Below are 24,203 nucleotides of genomic sequence, written 5' to 3' on the forward strand. Positions count from 1 at the left end.
AGGATCCTCTTTACATAAACACAAGCAGAAGATAAACAGCACCTAGAGGCTCGTTATTAAATTAATGTGATGTTAGGGTTTTTTATAGCTTTCAGACATAAACCATTCATATGGTATCACCACAGTTAAGGTTTAAATACTTTTCCATTACTCATGCTTTCAAGCTCAGTAGAAGTAGGCAATAAGTAAAAGGAAATCTAAAGATCCTTCTATTTGGCTCTTTCAGAAAGCTATTCTCAGGTCAGAGAGGTATCTTGGAAAGACTTAGCCATATCTAGCTATAAATTTCAGTATGAGATGTCAAGCTTCACTTCTCTTCCAGCTCTATTCAAGGCCTCTTCCCCAGCCCTAACTTAGGCAGCATTTCCTTGAATCTAGAGGAGAGAGATGACACTTCTGGTAATCTTTGATGACCTCATGTTGCCACACAGGACAAAGCTGCCGAGACTCCATTTCATGTCAGTACTTGATTTGATTGAGAGTAACGAATTGTTCAACTGAAGTGGCCAAGACAGGTCCCCTTCTGACATGACTACATTATTAGATACTTGATGACATGTCCATGTGCAGCTAGTAAATGCAAGACCAGTTGTGAAGAGGAGGAATGACTGATCAGAAAGCTCACTCATTCAAGGTCTGCCTTTTTCTTTTTTTTTTTTTCTGTCCTCACTACAAAGTATTCAGAGAACCTGTTGTGCATTATAGTTTACACCATTTTACTAAGCATACCACTTAGTGCTATTTCAAGCATTTATATCTCTATCTTGCTGAAGCAGCAAAGGAGGACAGTAAGTTCAAGAGTGTGGCAAACTACTTTTAATAGGTCTCCTAGCACCAACACAGCTTTGTCAGTACAAAGTTCTAAATACTGCTAGAACTATTACAAGTAGTTTAAACTTTTATATACAACCCCACAAACCATTCAGTTGACTCAGCAACTGAATGCCAGCTGCAACACTTGCCTACTGCAGTTGCTTAGACCAGGTAAGATCATCACACAAAAAACGTTCTGACCCATAGTTTTTTTTCTGGTTCCTTGTGAATAATCATGCCCACAACTATCATAGTCATTTATGACCCCAGGTGCAACCATTATGCACTCATGAACATGTCTCTTTCTAGACTTTTTTCTATGTCTTGGCTAAACAGTAAACTTTTTAAAGAAGTTATGAGCAATATGGGATTAAGAGGACTGGAAGTTCAAATAAGGACTCTCTGAAAACTAGACATATTGAAAACCTCATCTCCAAACAGAAGGAAAAATTAAATCCTGACCATTGGCCTACGTTTTCACTTCAGGTGAGCTAAACTATTAGATTTTGAATCCTTCCTTGTTTTCCTTTTGAAGAAAGAGGTGAAGTGAGCAAAAATTAGGTTTAAGATATTTCTAATGTAAAATTATTAAACTCTCAAAAGTCAAGAAGCCATTTCACAGAGCTAAGAGGAAACATGTTTTATCTCAGTAATGGGAAAGCCCTAAAAAAGAATCATAAATTGAACTAGAGCCTTCAGAAGTTTTCACTTTATGGATGGTAATACCTCTTCCAGTGAAAATGAAACTTTGATAAAAAAAAAGAGTTTTGATCAACATTACACCTGAAAACTTTCATTCCCACTGTGTTGGGAAAAAAAAAAGTATTTTCAACTATGGTCCTTAATGGTTCAAGGACAACCACAGTCCCATGGGATTTTTTATCCATGTACTTTGAAAGGAGACTTAGTGAATAATCTGGTTTAGCAAAACAAGTCTACGCTTCCTCTTTTCCCTTACTTAGTTTCAGAACAACAGCTTCTGCCTTCAGTGATTATTTCAGGTTCCATAACTATTCTCCAACACAAAATGGTAGAGAAACTCCATACATTATCAGAAAAAAAAGTTTATGGAGCAGAAGAACATGAATAATGTCAGAGCATCAAAGGAAACACAACAGCAATTAGGATAAAAAACTACCAAAAATGCACCTAGAAAAGGCAAAGCTAAAAGCAGCTCATCTGTCTGAAAATCTATTATCTTGGCAAAAAAATATTTTTCTTAGAGGACCCTAAGAAGCTCCCAATTAGCACAGAGACTGAGGAATACTAATTGCCACTTGGCAAAACTCTGTTCATTAAAAACACAGGGCACATTTGTGGGGTTTTTCCCTTCCTTTTTGTCTCCAAACTCAAACTCTTGTTTTACAATATAATGACAAAAAAGGCTACATCAGAGCAAGTGCACCATTTCATATCTACATATTTGTTATAAGGCTGAAGGGGAGGACACTTAAGCTTATCTAAAAAGAAAAAAGGAGTGAGTATTAAATCATTAAACTGTATAGTTGAAGTAGAATATGCAATGGCACTGTAGACTTGAACAGGAAAAAAGCAAGAGAGGCACATTTGAATTAGTAGAAACAGACCTAAGGCAGCAAGCTATTGAGTGGACTTACAGCATAACTGTGCAGAAGCCATAAAGATCATCTAGATACTACAGTTTTAACAAGGTCATCTCTATGACTATGCCCCACCTCCCTCAAAAAAAAAAAATTATTTGTTTAAAACTGCTTGCCAAATCCATGGCAAAGCATGTAACAGAAACTAGAGATGAGATGTAGAGACACATTAGAAATAGGTGACAGGGACATACATGTCATTTGAATCAACGTGAGTGATCCAGAAAATTCCTGTTCCCACACCTACAGAGCCTCCAGTGTCATTTGGACTGCAACATCGCTTACATGTTTACACACTAGTGCCTCTGTGGGGCACCTAGATGTACAACTGGGTCGGTGGTAATGCTACTAGATGTCATTCACACAGAAAGCAGACAAAGCTGGGGAGCTACTCCACAGCTCCTTGACTGTCCAGCTTTGTCAACTGTTTCACATAAATGCAACCAACACCACTGAGAGGAAAATGAACAGCATTAACTATTACAAGTCATCCAAAAATCTAGCTGATGGGGCACAGTACTCACCATTCTCATAACCAGCTTAGCAATAAGATCGTCCTCATTTATGAACATAAGCTTAAGAGTTTCAGTACCCACATGAACTGGAGATAATCCCATTCACATTGCCCACAGTGAAAAAAAAAAAAGCCTAAAAACCACAGAAAAGGGTAGTGGGAAACCAGAAAGCATGAAGAGGCATTACGTGTACTTTATGTTAAAGCTTGTTTTTTAAGAAGGAAATAAACATAAAATTCCTGAACCTAAACAGAATTATAATACCATAATCAACATCGTTTTTGTGATTAGTCTTTGTGATGTGGAGGGTAAGGTCCTCATTTAGGCACTCTAATTTTTATTATACTCTCCCAATACATCAAGAAGGTCATCAGTTCTAGGTTTTTGAATAGAAATGAAAATTATCAGAGACCAAAAGAATGAAAAACTATGCCTTTTTCTCTTAATTTTAGATTCAAACAAAGATGCTGCAGGATGTGAGTTCAAATATATATTCCAGTTACATGGAATATGTTCCAGAACAGTGTAAGTCTTCCTTCAGATAGAGTAATGGCACAGAGAAAACCTTTTATCTGACTTTAAGAAATAACCAAAACAGCAACAGCAATTAATGCCAGCCGGATATATCTCTGATTGCAATCCATGCCCCTCTAAGATAAAGTTCAAATCATCTCATACTATCACTCAGTCTGGGGTGCAGTCTGATTTAAACTGTGACATAGTCCCCCTGCTCCTGGTACCACCTCTCTTCCACCCAGCACAGCAGCACACGCGTGCACGCACTGAGACATTCGCTTTGTTTCTCTCTCCTTCTCTCTCCCTGGTCACTCTATTCCAGTACCAACAACCACACAGTCAGCAAGGCTAGTTTGCTGATCCAGGTGCAAAGGTACTTTTTTTGTTTTGCTGGCCAGCTTTCCAGCAGCCTGAAGGATGGGTAGCTCGGCTGGGGCCCCCATGCTAGCAGCACTGGTCTGCCACACCCTGATACTCCTTCCAAAGCGGGGCCTGGGAACGCTGTCACTCAACTTACCTGTTTCAGGGTGGAGAAGGCTAATGTAACTGGAAGGGTGTGGCTGATAAAGGTGGTGTTGACTGACAGAATTGCATGCTTTTGCTTCCTATATGAGATGCATGATCCTTCTATCTAAATGGCTTGGTGTTACAACTACAATCTATACCGCAGCAAGTGAGATGAGATAAAGTAATAACAATGGAATGTGATGAGTAGTACTCATCATTTCAAATGCCCAGAGGCATCCAAGATGTTTGTATAGGCTGGCACATCAGAAGCAGGCCGTATGGGAGACACATACTCCTCCACAGTGACCGCTAAAAGTCAGGTGACAGATGTGGGGTAATTCAAACAGGTGCCGATTTTTCCAAGTGTCTTAAACGTTACAGCTCTTGCTTATGACTAGATTTCCAAAAGAGGTATGCACTGTTTATCTCAAGTCCCCAATGGATATGTGGTAATTCAAAAGAGGATCTTTTATCTTATCTTGGAAATGTGCTCTGCAACTGTAGTGAAAAAGTAAATATTAAAGATGGTAAAATAACCATGAAAATATAGTCTAACTGCTGCATCCTACTATATGACTTTGAGTATCTTGCCCTATAATTTTAAAGTTTTCTTCCACCAAGTCTTTGGAGTTTAAGTGATTAAATACAACCACTGGTTAGACTGCATAGGCATAATCTACATGATATCTGAGGTACTGATGCCTCTTTCACTCTTTCTCCATTAGTAAGCCCCCCTCACTCTCCCTACCCTAAGACGTACCCTTGCTGATTCTCCACATCTGACCCAGAATCTAGCACTGAAGACTGTGGCAAGGTGGCTCTTCTTCCTTTTTGTGAAGATGCTAGGTACCCATGCAACTAATGTGTTACAAAAGTAAGAAAAAAAAAAAGAATTTAAATATGAACAAAAAACTAGTGATGTTGTTTGGTGAAAGAAGCTGGAAAGAAATAGTTTTCCACTCTTTTTCCAGGTAAGACATGAGCCAAAAATACTCATGAGACAGAACCAATCTGCTGGTTAATAACCCGGAAAAAAGAAAAAATCTATCAAAAGTTATAACACAATTCAAATGCTAAAATTTGTCCAACCTTCCTCTTAGAATGCAGCACCAGAACCATAACAAAAGTTGTTCACCTGTTCTGCCTATTGAATTCACATGGACTTTTGTGCTCATTAAGCAAAAGCATGCATATGACATGGTAAGAAACAGAATGATGATCCTAATACACAAATAAGAGAAACAAGACACATGTTTTCCAGGAGTATTCATTCAAGCGCAGGCTTGAAACACCATCTGACCAGTCAAGGTCTAAGATGAAGCTTTCAATGCCAAAGAGCATGAGTTCACATCTCTGCCACACAGTCAAAAGGTACAAACACCTCAATGACTGGTCATCCAAAGGGCACAAGCTTATGCACAGAACCTGTGCATTGAGCTTCTCACTTGTTTCTGAACAAAGGCATCATTCTCCAAAAACCCAGATAATTTTGAGTACCACGTGGGCTAATGTTTACCAATTAACTACAGTTTCACCCATGCATAAATACACTTACTAGTCAACACAGAGGACAAGGCTCTCATATAAATATGAGCTCATATAATCTTAGTAATTAGGACTCTGATTAGGAGAGGACAGCTTTAAACTAGCACTACAGAAGTTAAGCAAACGCTTAATTGTCTTCCTGCATTGAGGTCCAAAAGCCTGTTGAAGTTACCAGACATCAAGAAAAAAAGCACGATAGCATACCCTAGAAACTAGCAAGTCAAAAACATCAGGGAACACACCCTACTCAGCTGTAATAAAATTAAGAGATGGAAATTGTATCAAGGTTGGGTAAGTTTGGATCAGATTGCATTTGAACAGGGAAAACTGTCTGCCACCTTGAATGTGTAGCTTTTATTTTTAATCAACTGCCTCAAGTAATATATATTCCTCATAAAGAGAGTCCTAGGCTCTGTACTTCACTGACAGCCTGTTGTAGATTTTTAAGTCAGCTTACCTATCCCCCCATTGCATATAGTTTCTATGTGCACTGATGCATCTCACAGTGGTCACCCCAGTAACCCATCTGTCCTAACATGTCCTATAGTAGGACAAGAGACTATTAAAAAAAAAATCCAGAAGAAGCAGCTAACCCAGTTTATATGCAAATCTCAAAAAAACCTCCTTCAGATCTATGCCTGTCACACTTTGTTGGTAGTATGCTGAGGACATTAACGACAAATCAAGATTCTATTTCTGGACTTGAAAACATGGCTGCACAAACACAGAAAGGAAGGACGTAGATTATGAGCCAGTTCTGGGCAGCATACTTCAGGACAGCCATGAAGATTTCTGGAGGGGAGGAAAGAAGAACAGCAAGAACATTTATATACACAGAAACTATAACTTAATGTGGTAAGATTGCAGAAATCAGGGATCTTTCAAACAAAGTAGCACAAACCACAGGATTGATGTTAACAGCATTCAATTACAGAAAAGGCCATCAGAAAGTGAGACAGTCTTTATCCTTCATGGATGCAAATGCAATACTGTCAGCAAATAAAATTACAGACAGTACTCCTATTAACAAATGCCATGATGCAGATAGTGAAGCACTGAAATTGATTTGACTAAATTGGTTCAGATTATAAAGGAGAAAGTGACACAAAAGGAGAAAAAATAATCCCCACATCTGCCAGGAATTAAGTTAAAATGGATTTAACAAGCAGAAGATGAGCCAGGTGAGTTGTTGAAGTCTCTTTAAAGTAAATAAACACACATATAACATAATATAACATAACATAACATAACATAACATAACATAACATAACATAACATAACATAACATAACATAACATAACATAACATAACATAACATAACAGCTATATTTATTCAATACTGAATATAGAATATTGAATTCTATACTGAATATATAATATATATATTATATGGAAGAATTAAAAGTCATTGTGCTCCATAGTACCATCTTTTTTATATATTTTTGCCTAGTTTTATGGCATTTCTCTTCTCATCTTTCCAGGCTTCTATGTTTTATGCTGGCTATCACAAAAACGCATAATTTTGTTTTTTGGTTTTTTTTTGCAATACAGCTAAGGTACATTTGCTGGCGGGGGGGAAGGTGGTCACTAAACCACTACTCAAACCCAGCCTTATGTTTAACATACTACAACATGCTAATTTTGAAGCTACCACATTTATAATGCAGATACTATAAGATGCTTTCAGAATTACAAGACTTAGTGTGATTTTTTTTGCTGTAGGCAGAATACATAACACTTGTTTGAAACTCCTTTGTTGGCAAAAGAGGTCAGGACTAAGATTCTGCAGAATACTTTGGAACTTCCAAAATTTAAGTTATTCAGAGGAAATCTTCCTAGTTCATTTGTTGAAGAAGATGAATGTTATTTATAAATAATTAGAAAATAAGTTACATTCCTAAAGCGTATTTAAATACCCAGAAACCACACACAACCCATTTTCCAAATAAGGCTAATCTGGCACAGTTTTAGACCATCTTTGATGACTGATTTCAAGGCAGAGAAGTCAAACCTGCTTAATTAGCAGCGTGGATAGATTATATTGTGCCGATATGGTGCCATATCATACTTTTTCTTCTTGGTTCCTTCAGAGCAAGACCTACAGACACATTGAACTAGAAGTGGAGCAATGGCACTGCTGCACCAGCTGATGGAGCAACCGAAGCCCACAACTAGGAAGAGAATAGGGAGCTGCACGACTTCAATGTGTGAGTCTCAGGATGGCAGAAGAGGCCCAGAACCAACCACATCCTCGAAGATCTGAGGCAAACCACCGAGGTTTGCACGGACCAAAACATCTGTATTGTCCTCGTGACAGCAAACACCCAGATTCCTCTCTCCTCATATCATCTGTAATTAACAGGTGTGGAATAGTTTGTCAACAGATGTCATCGTAAAGCTATGGTATTCGTTCACACCATTACTCTGAAGATGCATCCGCTGTCCAACCCTCCCTTTCCCACAAAGCCTAACAAATAAATAAATTAAGTTGCCCTCAAACAGAAACTGAACACACACTGGGATCAAATTCCAGTTTCCCTTCTGCCTTCTTTATCTGCACAAAATTGAAATAAGTTTTGAAATTTCATTTACTTACTGTTGCCAAATCCCTAAAGTTAACCTATAGAGCAAAGGCACCTCCTGAACATCTTCCTTGTGAACTTCCCTGCTCCCCTACCTAGATATAGTCTAATAGTTCTGATTATATTAAATAAATGTGCAGTGTGTGGTTTCCTAAAAGCCAGGAAAAAGTCCTTCATCTGTCATTTAGTAACTATTTGACAATTTATCTTAGTATTGCTATCTTGTGAGAAGCCAGCTGGTTTTTCAAACCAATGCTACACTATGCTTTCTTGTAACCTAATGCAAAGCAGTGATGAAGTGGCTTTACGTGTTCAAGTGGATATATATGCTTAGACTCTAACAAAAAGTTATTGCCAAGGGATTACCACAGGATTGAATCAATAGGGAAGTTTAGTTTGAGGCAGAATCCTGAAAACGATGGTACAACAGAGGATGAGAAGAAGCTGCACTAGACAAAACCACAATGTTCTCTACCAACAATGCCCCCCATGCCTTTTCACTGCATCCAGTAAGCCTGGGAGGCAGGTGGAGATATGGGGGAAGGGTGAATTCTCTGCAAATATGTATTTAAAAATTATTTCAGATGATTTATCTAACAAATACTAACTTCATTAAAGTGAACAGAAAAAACAATACTTTATTTCAATGGAGCCAATAACGTCACTCTGTGGGAATATCAATAAAGAAACTTTGAACTTTAAAATATACACTTATTTAGACAAGGCAAGGATCTGTCTTCAGGAACACTCATTCATATTTCACACAGTTCAAGTAGATAACAAAAGTATTGACATTAAAAATACTCAATAAGTTTGAAGTAATCACCAAATGCTTACAAATAAATTGTTGTGACAGCTGACAGACAAAAAAAACCCCAACCACACCAAAACTGTTTACCAGGAAGTAATTTAAAACAATACATTAACAACATTAATATCTTGGAATATCTTGTAATTCCAATACAAATTGTGTTTCATGTCTACTTAGTGCCATGTTACATCCATAGCTATTTTGTATTTTTTAAATTGTATATTACTTTTACTTAAATAAACTTCACCTAGCTATAAAGGGGAAAGGACGAGGGGGAAAATAACTCCACAAAGGTCTGTTTTCTGCCTAGTGAAACACACTAAATAAACCTAGCCTAGTTAGTACTAATCTAGGCTGCAGGAGTTCCTTGGATATACAAAAGTACGAGTATCTGAACATCTTCTATAAACTATGGCCAAAATGGGATCTACCCAAAGTGCCTGTAAGGATAAGCAATTTCTCTCTTTTTAAAGATGCAGAAGGCAACAAAAGTCTGGAAGTCCTGTTATATGGGCCAATGGTAACCCCAGCTTTTCTGCTTGTGTTAGTGCCTTGGTTTTGTCACTTAGCAGAACTGCCTGGCAGGTTCACAAGGGACATCCAAGAATGGGTGAGTCTCCCATTATATGACTTTCAAAGATAGTCTGGAGCAGAGAAGGCTGAGGGGAGACCTTACAGCTCTCTACAACGACCCATAGCAAGGAGGGTGCTGGTCTGTTCTCCCAGGTAACTAGCAATAGGATGAGGAGAAAGTCGCATCAGGAGAGGTTTAGATTGGATATTAGGAAAAAATTCTTTACTGAAAGAATAGTCAGGAATTGGAACAGGCTGCCCAGAGAACTAGTGGAGTCACCATCCCCGGAGGTGTTCAAAAAATGTGTAGACTTCGCACTCTGGGACATGGTTTATTAGGCATGGTGGTGTTGGGCTGACAGTTGGACTTTATGTAATCTTAAATGCCTTTTCCAACCTTAACGATTCTGTGATTCAATGAAGTTTGAGCCTACAATAATTAAATGTCAGCACTCCACAGTGACATAGCTCCTTCTCTCCTCTTTTTTTCACAGCCTTAGGTATCAGGATCTAGGAAAAACTTAATGGAAGACCATCATCAGTAAAATTGTGAGGTGGGCAGAAAGTGAGAGAGAGCTATAATACAACTTTTGTAGAGGGAAAAATGTAAAGAAACAAGGACTTTTTCATTGCATGACTAACGCATTTTCTAAGGCAAGAAATATAAAAGTGTAATTAGAATCCCTCTGTATCCCATAGATTTATAGTCTGGCTAGAACCAAATCAGGATCTGATTAAGGTTTACTTCAGAGATGCCAGACCTTCTGAAGTCATTAACTTCAGTTTCAGCAATGGTGACAAATAACTGACTATTTTTCTGAAGCTAATGCTAATTTTTCCACAATGTGTGCATTAATTGTAGGCTTCATAACATGATTCTCTTGTTTGGTAGAGTTTCCTGGCTGGAAGGACCTATTTTCTGCCAGCTGGCTGTACCAGGCAAATCATTTAAGCAAAGGCAGATCCTAATCTGTCCTCATGCAATGCTAATACAGTATCAATGAAAATTTCAGTATCTGTGTTGCTGTCTGTGCACAGCTCCCAACTGAACTTTGGGCTTGTAGAACTGATCGTTATACAGGACTTACTCATTTTAAAGTAAAATCGTATTCAGCAATCCTCAAAAGTGTCTGGAAATCCTAATGGCCTCTGCAAGGCTCTTGGGCTCTGAACTGTGACATTCTGGCCACTGGAACCAGAGACCATTCTTTACGTAAAGATTTGACAGTGGAGGAGAGGGGGTAAAATGTGTCTAGCTGGGCTTTGGATCTGATTACATCTTCTTATAGCTCCAAGGATTTTATCACCTTTAGTTCCAGAGTGTAATTTAGCCTACGCATTCAGCCCTCATAGTGATCCTCCTCTTGCACCTTTTTCCGTACAGAGGAAAAATCTCAGCACATACAACCAAAGACAGGAGCATTAAGAAGTGTTTTACAGCATTTCTCAAGCTTTCTTCCCCCTTTTTTCCCCAGCACTTTTGTGGGAGCCTCCACTTATGAGAGGCAGGATTTTTTAAACACTCATTTCTTTGGTGTTATCTGAAGTTTAATAATTCCCCACATTAGGACAGTGACTTATGTACACATAAGCTTAATCCGCAAACTCTCCTTTTTGACAGCACAAAAAATGCAAGCATCTGCCTCTCCAATGGGAATGCCTGTTTGGTCTTTAAATTTTTATGTTCTTCAGTAGTCCTTTGGCAATGCCCTTACTGAATTTTTGAGGTTGCTCTGTAGAATATTCAAAAGCAGCTGCTTTAGAAAATCAGGGATGCACTTCTACAATACTTCACAGCTTAGTTCACCAAGCAGTTCCAATTAATTTGGAAGCCACCTAGGATGCTTACCACAAAACAGATCACCTTAGCTGTTACCTTCCTGCTTCTCTGCAAGGCTTACCAAGTCCAGACTGTCAGCTTAATCTAGCTTCACATTCTGACTGAGGACACTGCAAAATTCTTAAGTCTTTGTAATACTAAACAGAGGAAAGTTTAAGCACCTTAAGATATAGGCTTAAGGTGAACTGCTTAACATGAAACAAAGTTTGTGGTTCCACGTTCTCAAACTAGTACTCTAGGCATTGCTATTTGGAGAACTTATTTGACCTTCATAACAGGCCAGTCTTCTGCATAGTGAAAATAGGTGGAAGGAAAGAAGGCAAAGGCTACTTTTACCCTACACGCAGCAAAGTGGTGGACTTGGGTGGACTACAGGAGGGAAGTGAGATTGTGTAGAGAAAAAATCAGGAGGGCTAAGGCTCAACTAGAAATCAGATTGGCAAAGGCTGTGAAAGATAACAAAAAATCCTTCTATAAATATATAAATAATAAAAGGAGGACTAGGGAGACCATACAGTCCCTGTTGGACGCAGAAGGAACAACAGAGACAGGGGATGAGGAAAAGGCTGAGGTACTTAATGCCTTCTTTGCCTCAGTCTTTAGTTGTAAAGAAAGTCGTTCTGTCTGTGTACAAACCCAGGAGCTAGAGGAGCAAAATGAGGCTCCCATGATCCAAGAGGAGGTGGTCAGAGCCTTGCTAGCCCGACTAGACACCCACAAGTCTATGGGGCCAGATGGGATTCACCCAAGGGTATTGAAGGAGCTGGCGGATGTGCTGGCCAAACCCCTTTCCATCATCTTCCAACAGTCCTGGAAGACTGGGGAAGTCCCACTGGGCTGGAGGCTGGCTGATGTTGTCCCCATCTACACGAAGGGTCGCAGGGAGGACCCAGGGAACTACAGGCCTGTCAGTCTGACCTCAGTGCCAGGGAAAGTCATGGAGCAGGTGATCTTGAGTGCTATCATGAAGCGCATGCAAGAGAACCGGGTGATCAGGCCCAGTCAACATGGGTTCACAAAAGGCAGGTCTTGCCAAACTAACCTGATCGCCTTCTATGACAAAGTGACTCGGCTGCTGGATGAGGGAAAGGCTGTGGATGTGGTCTTCTTGGACTTCAGTAAAACCTTTGACACAGTTTCTCACAGCATTCTGCTTGAGAAACTGTCAGCCTCTGTCCTGGACAGAGGAGAGGGACCTGGGGGTGTTGGTTGACAGCCGACTGAACATGAACCAGGAGTGTGCCCAGGTGGCCAAGAAGGCCAATGGCATCTTGGCTTGTATCAGAAACGGTGTGACCAGCAGGTCCAGGGAGGTTATTCTCCCTCTGTACTCGGCACTGGTGAGACCGCTCCTCGAATACTGTGTTCAGTTCTGGGCCCCTCACCACAAGAAGGATGTTGAGGCTCTGGAGCGAGTCCAGAGAAGAGCAACGAAGCTGGTGAAGGGGCTGGAGAACAAGTCTTACGAGGAGCGGCTAAGAGAGCTGGGGTTGTTTTAGCCTTGAGAAGAGGAGGCTGAGGGGAGACCTCATTGCTCTCTATAACTACCTGAAAGGAGGTTGTAGAGAGGAGGGTGCTGGCCTCTTCTCCCAAGTGACCTCTTTCATTAACTTATGCAAGTGTCACGGTTTCATTGCAATGTTTTATTGCAAGGTTTTATAAGCAAGGTTGGGCTAACAGGCATATTTTAAGTAAAGGGTAAGCTAATACGAGAAGGTGACCCGCACATAGTGGCAATGTCACAGTGGTTCTTGATTTGTCATGCTAACCAAGGAAGTCTACCTAGGAATAGATGCCATTTGACTTCTAGATGAAAAGCCTTAACAACAGCAAGTTATACATATAAACTACTAGAAAAGGACTATATCCTAACAGACTGTTAGCTGACAGTCTTTTAGCTTACAGTAAAGATGAACTTTCTGTTACTTAGGAAAAGTGTTACATTTCCATTCAGAAATATTTTAAATGTCCAGTGAATGAGGGAGGGGAATAGTTTATACCAAATTTTAAAAAATGCTAAAGGTGATTAAAAAAAAAAGCAAAACACTTGTTGAACACCACCCCACTCTGAAGCCTTAAACAGTCTGGAATTTAACTTGTAGTTAAATCTGACAGACCACTGAAAAGCTGAACGCATTTTTAACTTCTGTCACTATTTGCATTTTTCTTTTTTTTCAGTTACATAAAAGCTTTAATCTGTTTGGATTTTCTTCTTGAATATACTTTTCCAGTTCTTATATATATATTTCTAGCATGGCATGGTATCTGTCTTATAAACTCTGTGAAAACATAGCTTATGATGTTTAAAACATTCTATTTAATTAAAAGAAATCAAGAGTCCTCCTAAAATGTGAAAGCAGCAGTTGTATATTCTGAAATCCTGGCTGTATGTATACATCCCTAAATTTTCCTAACTTCTTGAATAAATAGATCCTCTGAGGTTTCCCAGATAAGACAGATTTTAGATTACTTACGCTATCCAAAGAATGTTTCCGCTGCTCTGTGCAATTAGAGCTGAAAGAGCATTTATCTTGCTATAAATACGGTGACTCTTAAAGAATGAAGTTCAGAAGTGTTAATGTCAACCCTTTAGTGGACATATCTTTGATAGGGTAGCTCCATATCTCAAAGTACCTAGGCTAATTTCAGGCAAATTTGAAATGAATTCTGACTTTCATTAATATATGCCAGAAAAAAAATGATGGAACAATTCCAAAATTAAATTATATTAGTTAAATCATAAAACCAAAGTATTTGCATAGGTGTTTTGAAAGTTACTATTTAAATATGATAATAACTCAGTACTACTCCAAATATAGAGTAAAAAGTATAAATGAAATGTTCCAGAGCAATCTATGTACAGAATAATTCAGTTCATCAGAAGCAAATACTCTCTTCCCTACTTTACAGCTCTCCGGTTTAGATATGCTGTTTCAAAAGAGAAAAACACAAGGACAATTAGCTGTTGTTGTGTCTTTTACTACAGTAAAAATATATTTTACAGCTATGGACGACCCCATGTAAATTATAAACAAAAGCTTTGGATGTCCCATGTTAAATAATGAAGATAGCAGAGCAATGGAAAATGGGCAGTAATTCTCACTACATAGAAGGCATAGTTAACAGTGTCTTTTTTTTGACGTGTAAAAGTAGTTTTCCATTGTCTTGAAGTAATTTGCTCTTCTCATCCTCTGTGCAGGAATTAATTTAACCCACTGTGTGAAAATCTATATTAGAATTCACATCCTTATAGGCTTGGTAAAGCAAAATGTCAGTTTCTTTCACATCTACATGAAAGATCATGGCTACCTCTTTTACATACAATTCATATTTACTTACATACACATATATCACACTGTAATAAACAGTTTATAATACAAGCATTTTAGCCTTTAATATAATTTTTACAGAAATTTTCAATGACACAATAACAGTTTTTACAACCTGTAAAGTGACCTATAAAGTTCTGTTCAAATAATTATAGCAGTACGCAGTCATAGAATCACGGAATTGGTTTGGTTTGGAAGGCACCATTAAAGATTATCCAGTCCACTCCTCCTGCCATAGGCAGTGACGCCTTTCAGGACATCTAGCTACTCAAAGCCCTGCCCAACCTGACCTTAAGCAGTTTTAAAGGTGGGACATACACAACTTCCCTGGGCAACCTGTTCCAGTGCCTCACCACCCTTATTACCCCATGTCATTGTTCAGAAAATTTGGGAATGCTAGTCTTTGGGCTGTCTCTTAAAATAACAAACTTATTCAAAGATCTTCCACACTTAGCAACTGGGCCTATTGACCAAGATTACCAAGGCGACCCAGTACTAACTGTTTTTTTATGACACCATGCAAGGAGTCTGCACCTAAGAACACTATCAGTTAGAAGATATACAGCGTTTTTGAACACTTACGTCAACATTTACAGCACAGTTTCTGAGCCAGTTTTCCACAGATACTGAGTGTGCCATTTTAGACATGCCAGGTTTCACAAAGGAAGTCTGTAACATCATTAAGACACAACCTAGTAGCTAGCAGCAAAGCCAAGAGCAAGACAACCCCTTCAGCACAAGTTTAGACCTTTGTCCATGTAAAATAACACCACAGGCATAAGCAGTATAACAAAGCAAGAATGGTCAGTGGACCATTAATACTTTTAAAAGACTGCCACCTCAAAGAACTTGGTCAAGCAATGAAAGCAAACAGCCATCATAGAAGCTTTAGGAAAGGTTTACAATTAGCAAGGAGACAGTACTTATTCAAAAACAAAACTGAAGCGTGAATCTCATCCAAGAAATTCCACCAGCATGGCTATCTGGTTAACTGCTATGTTAGCAGTTAGTATCATGCATCTAGAAATTCAAAAGCTATAGTGCATTCAATGCCCTAATTAAGGTAAAATAAGCTAGTTCTCAAATGTAGTTAGCATTTTAAAGGAAAGTAAACATCTTGGGGGAAAAAAAATTCATTTGGAGCACTTCATAAACTCAGTCTCTTAAATTACAGTTCACTTTTATTGAGAAACTAAGCCTCTCTCTAATACAAATCCAACAATTCATATTTTAATATGACAATTAAAAAAAAGCTGACTATTTTATTAAGTATGCCTCGTTGTCCCATAAGCAGTCAAGATAAATCTAACTCCATGCTCAATACTCTGAAAAATACATTTCACTACTGTCAACAAAAACACCTGAATTTCTGTTCTGGGTCCCTCACCACAAGAAGGATGTTGAGGCTCTGAAGAGTGCCCAGAGAAGAGCAACAAAGCTGGTGAAGGGGCTGGAGAACAAGTCTTACGAGGAGCAGCTGAGGGACCTGGGGTTGTTTAGCCTTGAGAAGAGGAGGCTGAGGGGAGACCTTATTGCTCTCTACAACTACCTGGAAGGAGATTGTAGAGAGGAGGATGCTGGCCTCTTCTCCCAAGGGACAGGAGAAGGGGAAATGGCCTCAAGCTGCACCAGGGGAGGTTCAGACTAGATATGAGAAAGAAATTTTTCACAGAAAGGGTCATCGGGCACTGGAACAGGCTGCCCAGGGAAGTGGTTAGATCACCATCCCTGGAGGTATTTAAAAGATGGGTAGCCAGGGTGCTCAGGGACATGGTTTAAGGGCAGATAGGAATGGTTGGACTCGATGATCCAAGAGGTCTTTTCCAACCTGGTGATTCTATGATTCTATGATTCAGTGTGGGGAAAAATAACCAAGCAGCACTGCATTAGCACCTAAAGCTCCCTATATTTTACACATTCAGAAAAAGTAATATCTTAAGTCAGTCATGTTTTACTGCTATACAGTTACTTATAAGAGTCAATAAAGCCAGTGCCCAAGTGGGGACATGAACTGGCAACTTGCTGCAGCCTTGAGTTCATATTTGCTCCATTCATATTTAATGGAGCAAACTACAAGCACTCTGATTTATGCCTATCTATGTGCATGAAGCTAAGCAGAGGAGTTCAAATAGGCAACATTTTGTTTTAATTAATGATAAAGTAAGACAGAGATTTTGTTAATATGCAGGTGAATTTGTCTCCACCATGACCTGAAACCTGGAGAGTGGAGTTCGTTACTCAACAGTCACCCTTGAGATAGGAATCCCTTCTCACCCATGTGTTTGCAATTCCACTGTCTGAAGGGCTAAAACCAAAATGAGAATACATAGAATCATAGAATCATTAGGTTGGAAAAGACCTTTGAGATCATCAAGCTCCAGTCTCAGAGATTCCACAACATGCTACATTGAACCGTGGACACAGTTACAGCACAGAGGCATGGACCATAATGAAAGAACAACTCAGCTGTCTGGGAAAGCTCATTCCCAATGATTGCATAGACCTTTAAAGATCCTTTTGGGTAGGAGTGGAATGCAGGAGGAATTAAATTTTTTACCCTCAGCACAAGCGTGTTGAACAGGATGACAAAAATTTCTTCAGATTTGAATAGCCTAAAGCATATTAGCATCTCACATTCACATCTTATATGAACAGGAGAAGAAATGGGTATTTTGGGGAGACTTCACAGCACACAAATCCATAAATTTCATATAAAGTAATGATCCTTGCTTTTTAAGCAGTTTTCTAAGATATTTCAAAGATGAGAACAGCTTAGAAATAAAATGATTTACCTGTCATTTTATCAAATAATTTTATTAATATACTTAGCATGACCAGTTCACAGTGATAGATTCCATCACCAACAGTGACTCCTTTCTGTAGTTCCTACCAATTCTCAACACATGGTGGAAATAGTCCACTGGCCTTTTCTGGTTTGCAGAATTACACAGTGAGTAGCTTCCACTTTTGCAAGTTATCTGCCATTTTGGAGGCGATGAAAGCATTTGCAATATTAGATTATGTATTGCATTGCTATTATGCATCCCCCTCTAGTTATTTCAAGAAAGAATTCCTGTATGCATTTCATAGGAAAATTACTTCATTCTATTTTACTGATTTGTAAGCAAAATTTGCTTCCATGTAAAATGACCACTTAACATGTATTTAGGAACGGAAAGGCATCCCTGTGGCCTTTTCTCTTCCAGAATTCACTTTGTAGTTGAAACATTGGCCAAGGCACAAATAAACAAACATTAGTAAATATGAGACTGGACTGCTATTGCTTCTCAGTAGTAGAGCCTGCCCATACCAGATACGAATCCAGAGATACACTGAGTTTGCCTCTTCCAGAATAACTTTTCCAAGGAGCTACACCCTTTTCTAGTTTGCTTGGATACTGAAAATCACTGTTTATAACTGTGGCTATAATAGCTGACCTAAACAGGAGTGACAAGAATCAAACCACAGACTCTGGAAAGCAACAGGACCTGTAAGCTACATGGTCCTTACCTTAAGAGTCTATGGTATGAGAGTTCCAATACTAAGCCACCTGAGACGGCTGTGCCAGGATAATAGTTCAGATTCTGCAAATCACATCCATATTGTGAAGTCTTCCAATGTCTGGCATAGTTTTAAATGGGCAACAAATCTGTTTGTCGGATAAAATCTGAACTGCTAAATAAATAGTGATAAATTTCCTAATACTACTGGGCAGTGTGTTCCTGCAAGTACAATGTGTGTTTATCAGACTGAGCTAGCATTGACTTTCAAATTTCCTTTAATCCTATTATAGTAAACATAGTACAGCTCTCTGGCAAACAAGACTAACATTCTTCCTGTAATATCATATTCGCCATTTAGAGAAACCTTAGAGATGTCCAGAAAAGAACTAGGCTCAACTTGGAATGACACAATAAACTTGTTTCCAAAGAAACGTAAGTTTTATAAAATATTATATTTTAAACTAAAAATAACCAAGACTACTTTTATAAAGAGAATATTTACAATTTCTAACTGGTACTCAAAATGGTGTTTGCATGTATCATACTTTTAAATTCAGCTATTGAAACACTGACATAACAATATTTTTTAAGGTGGAAGCAGTCTACCTGAGTTGAAGGATAAAGCAACTGGTATTTTGGATGTAGGATTCAGAAAATACTAAACTGTAGCTTGTGAAGCAGCTTTTTCAGTGCTCCTTCAAGGAGAAAGAACATCAAGTGCAGACGACTAAAAAAAAAGCGGATAAAGAAAACCAAACGGGATTTATTATGGTACAATTTGTATTTAAAGCTTCTCTTCATTTGTGAGGAATTTATGGTAGACAAAGGTAGGATTTGTCTTGCAGTTTAGGGAAAAAAAAAATCAAAAAAGAGAATAACCTAGATTAAGCTGTTGAATAACTTCTTGTAAGTGACTGAAGAGACTTCGATAACGTGAAAGCAAGAGTTTCATACGGCAGAAACTACATTACATATAATAAAACCAGCATGTAATGGTGCTGTTTTCACATATTTTCTGTGATTTTGGAAAAAAAACCCAAAGACATAAGCTTTCCTAATAATCAGTTTATGTGACATTTGAATCTTCAGTTTTGAATACCTTTCAAAAGTCACAAGTTCTGGGCTATGACTTTACTTAGGGATCAGCTTTAGTAAGAAATAGAGCTATTAAAGAGGCAGATGAACAACCTTTCCCTGCCTACGTAGAATCCAAGGTATTATAATTTGTTTCAGTTTGTAAGTATTCCCTCTTAAGAATATCTGGGCAAGAACTGTTCTTACTGAAGTATCAGACAAAGTTTCCATGGGCTTCATTAATGAAGAATTTAGACCAAAATCAACAAACATGCTTATTATAAAGCCATTGCATGCAGTAATCTGAAAGGTGTCAGCCAGAGAACAAATTAAATCGAAATATAAGTGATAGCCATCTCTGTCTTTATTGGGAGACTTTATTAGATGTATCCATTAAGTCATGCAACATGTTCACATATTCTCCATCTTCTCTGCCTGTCAACCTCCTTTTGTTCCTTGCAAAGGACACTGAGCTCCAAATTATGTTTATGGAACAGGAACTGACAAAGGATAGATGGATCATAACAAAAAAACATGCCTAGAGCAAAGACGGCTGACATCTGAGAATTGGGGTGTTTTCATTTTGGATACAAGTTCCGATCCAGTATTTACACCCTTATCCCAAGCTCTCCCACATATTTTTAAATGACAACTTTCCAGATGTTATCCGTATGGAGATCGGCCAGATTTATGGGCAGGATCCCACTCAACTCTAAGCCAAACTAGTGTTTTGGCCTCGCTGGAAATGAGATTAGGTCTGAGATCTAAACCAGGAAAAAAATGCTATTTCATGCCAGAAATGGTCATGCAGCATTTTTACAATTATGGTTATTTTTTTGTTAGCACTACTGTAGAATATCAGCCTATTTAGCATTATCATAATAGGACATAAGCAGGATAATCATATAGACTAGACATAGCTGGAATCCACAGCAGAACTACACACAAATGAAGAAGGGCAGTTAGCTCAATACAGTTTTCCAGTTCTAGCAAGTATTTGTTCAAGACAAGGTCAACACCATGTTCTGCACGAGTTCTAAAAAAAATTCTGTTTCCGAGCTTTAAGAGAAGTTTAAAAATCAGGAAATTTTAAAGATATATTGCTGTTAAACCCAGTGTCTGATGTTGTACTTGTGCATCACCCATCACACTCAATAAAAACAGGTTCCAAAATTAAATCTAGAGGGTAAATAATATGTTTTCCTTTCCCAGTGTATTCTACTTCTCCCACTTCCTTAACACAAAATAGGCAGAAATGAAATCTTTATAAGACTTTAATTTCCTCTTGTTTTCACTACAAATTATGATTTCTTAAAATACTCACTTCCCAATAACAATGACTTTAAAACTCTATGGAATTTACCTTTCTCTTTCTGTAAGGAAGTTTGTGGTAAAGACAGTAGCATGCTTATTTCAATAGATAAGATATACTTACAGTATAACTAATTCTATACAGCAGCATAGCCTCTAGGAAAAACTGACCTTAATAAATTCCCCTTAGTTTTATGACAAATTATGAAATATGCTGCTTAACTTATAGATACTATAAAGACAGCAACCACAGATGAAAAGAAAAAAGCTTATAGATAAACATGGTTATGTCCCAAAGGAAAAGAAATAAGTATGTAAAAAGTAGATGCTGAAGGATGACTTTTTGAGAAAGACAATTACAAATTACGTTACCATGATTAAATCATACTGTGTATTGAAAGAGAGATTGCCCTCTGTTTTAACGTCCTTGAGCAAGATAGATTCTTATGGTCTGTTCCCCTTCTGGAGAAAGGCTTCAAAACTCTTCTTCAAAAAAATGAGAGTAAAAGACAATGCACTGTGAATCCGAAATAGCATGGTTTCAGGTAACGTATCTATAATCTACACTTAATCTCCCAGAGAAGTTATGCATTGGAATACGGTATGGAGTAGACAACCTCTAGCAATGGAAACACAGCCATCTGAGAAGGAAAAGCTCTGTTGTTTTTCAGTTCCTACTGTTCACAACAGCACAACATTTTCTGTGATCTAAAAGCAATCTTGGAGCAGTAACACTGATCTAAGACACGAGGACAAGGAGGAGCTTTGTATCATTCACACATGCAAACCTACGATTTCCATCATGATCCCTGTGAAAATATGAATAAAACTGAAGTGTAAGTAAGAAGCCCAATTGGTGCAGCAATGACAAACCTCTTGTTAATAAGAAGGATTTCATCTCTAATTGCTCCAATAATGTATTTTCTAGTTAGAAATGCTTTCATAGAAAAGATAATGTCTTATAATCAACAAAATCATCCTTATATTTAAAATTACTTTCACAAAAGAAGTGAACTAAAGAAAAACAAGAAAGTGCAAAAAGTTAGCCAAATCACCAAACAGCAGAGAACTGAAAACTTTTCAGCTTTACCCCCGAAACTGCAGAAAAAAAATGTTTCAGCATTTTTGAACAGAACCTTTTATCTTTAAGTGGCTATTTCTAAACATCTCCCTTCCTTCTTGGGGAAACTACTGGACCCCAGGGCCAGAGGATGCTTCTCATCACGTACTGGTACCCAGAACTGCCACCACAGGTGGCACTTTCTTTCTCCAAAGCAATACTTCTGGTGGTCTATGGGAAATGTAGTCAACCAGGGTGCTGTACCCATGAAACACAGCACAGCATTTCTAAATGACAGTTTGGAAGTCTGAAGCCAACATTTCTCACCACTCCCAAATGCAATGAAGAACATAAACACAGCCTTGTGCCCCTTTATATGTAGAAGGGCTACAGCCAGTGACAAGCAAACAACAATGGAGAAGCACCAGTCGTTCTTCCCTAAACGCAACTGCTGTGTTCACATTCACCAAATAAGCACAAAGGCTGCATTAGCCAAAGTTTCCACTTGGGAACTGGACCACTGTCATATGCCAGACTAAAACAAAAACCAAATTAGCCATCTTCTTTTAGAACTGAAGGGAGCTTACTGTGTGTACATACACGTAAGGCAGCCACAGTTTTTTGCAGGGTTGTGCCCTCCTGCTGAGCCAGGAGATTCTCTGTACACAGGTGTCGGCAATGGTGCAAAAAACAAGGACTAGCCCACCTCCCTGAGAAAGACAGTTTAGTATTGGCTTCAAACGGCACTGTGCACCAGTATTAGTGCACTGAAAACGGACCAGGCCTGTGTTAGCAGTTACCACAGCTCAACAGGAACAGACATACAAAGCAAAACCATTAAGTGCAGAAGACTTTCTATCAACACTATGTGCATTTTACACGGTTTTACTTCAGGTTGGCTTTGGTCTGATCCCATCGACTGAATTTCCAGCAATGACTCAAGCACATCTTCTAATTTAGATTCATCCTAAAGGAATTCAGCTGGCCCACCATGAGGTATATGGAGATGGCCAGTAAATAGGAACAACTGGAAGACTAGTGTCAAATGTAGACTCCTGACATGGACCACAACACAAATATAAATGCACAACCACACCCACGAGCATCTGCGAGAGTGAAGTGAAAGCCCTTACAGCGCAGCTTGAAGAGACTCTTCAGATGCCAGAGAATCTGCAATTACTCAAACTGCTCACTGAAATCATTCTAACTCACTCAAGCATCAGAAACTGGTAAATTCCAATTTCCTGATTCCAATTGATATTTACCAGTTTCTGATGCTGGAATTAGAATTATTTCAACGTGAATTTAGTAGTAGTCTGTGTTGAACTAGCAGTTGGAATTTACCAGTAACCAAATTTATCAAGGAAAACCATAGCAGGACTAAACTATATATTGCAGAAGGGCATGATCTGGATCTACTTGATTTACACTTTGATAAGCATTGACAAATGGCAACTGAGACCAAGCATTTTCCTGTGGACAGGATTTATCAATATAGTTCAGTTGGCTATTCAGATACTAATTTTTACCCTCACCAGATACTATAAAATGGAATAATAGTCTCGTGAGTTCTGTTCTTCAGATTCTCATGTCTTCGCTCTTTTCCACATTGAAAGTCATGTTTCATGACAACACAGTCTACTTGAAAGATAGACAAAAAGCAAACAGGCCAGCTAAACCAATCAGCTCAAAACCTACAGTTCATGCCATTTATTTTTGTGGCACTCTTAAGAGTGCTTGCTGATGCTTTTCACTGACACATCTTTCACTTACTATCATCCTGCAATAGAAGGCTGAGTAACCTCAATTACAAGATGCACCTCCTCCTCCCCATGCACAAGAGTTCTGCACGAACAGCAGGCTCTAAGAGACGCAAGAAGGCAAAATTCTACCTGCTAGGTTTCTCAATCAACTTACTAAACAGATTTAGCAAAACAGTCCTCTCTATTCAGCTTCACAGTACTCACAGACAAATATTTAGAATTTAGGACCTCACTGCACACCTCAGATAATGGCCATTAAGAGGACCATGCAACAAAAGTGAGAAAAACGGGTTCCCTTCTGCAAGCCTGAATATTGAGACAGAACCCTCATGTACTGTCTCTCAGTAATAAGTGGATTGCTGTACCTTGCTTCTATTAAATTATTTTCTTGGGACTTTTCTTTAAAATCTTAGGGCATTATTATTCTACTGTAACTTCTGTAAAGACATGAGGAAAGGTCATCCTAAGAACTATGCACCAAGTTTAGCACACAAAACATCTGCATTAAAATACATCAGGCATTCTAAGCAAATATTTCAGGCAGCCTGTACTTGGGAGTTCAAGCAAGAAACCAATCTCCTAAGGGAACACAGTATCTGTATTGTATTGGCGCGGGTGGGAAGATAAGGCTCTGAGGTGATGTTGATTTCTCCTTGGTTCAGCAAGAAATAGCCTTGAAGTGGCTCGATAACCAGCTTGCTAATTAGGGTTCAGTGCAGACATTGCTTGATATTGCACCTGCTGTTTAGAAAGTCTCAGGAGGACCGTGGGATTCTTAACCTGGGGCTCTTCCTCAGGGAATCTCTGTCTTGGTCATGCTGAAATTTGCCTGACTGTACTCA

At 38.6% G+C, this 24,203-nt stretch overlaps 1 protein-coding gene across 2 annotated transcripts in view; it reads right to left on the reverse strand.

The window, feature by feature from the left end:
• GREM2 (gremlin 2, DAN family BMP antagonist) overlaps nucleotides 1-24,203 on the reverse strand; it is a 40,749-nt gene that overhangs the window by 14,837 nt on the left and 1,709 nt on the right. The gene's annotated exons all lie outside the window — the stretch shown is intronic.

The sequence above is a fragment of the Phaenicophaeus curvirostris genome, chromosome 2 (genome assembly GCF_032191515.1).
Source record: "Phaenicophaeus curvirostris isolate KB17595 chromosome 2, BPBGC_Pcur_1.0, whole genome shotgun sequence".
NCBI classification, from domain to species: Eukaryota; Metazoa; Chordata; class Aves; order Cuculiformes; family Cuculidae; genus Phaenicophaeus; species Phaenicophaeus curvirostris.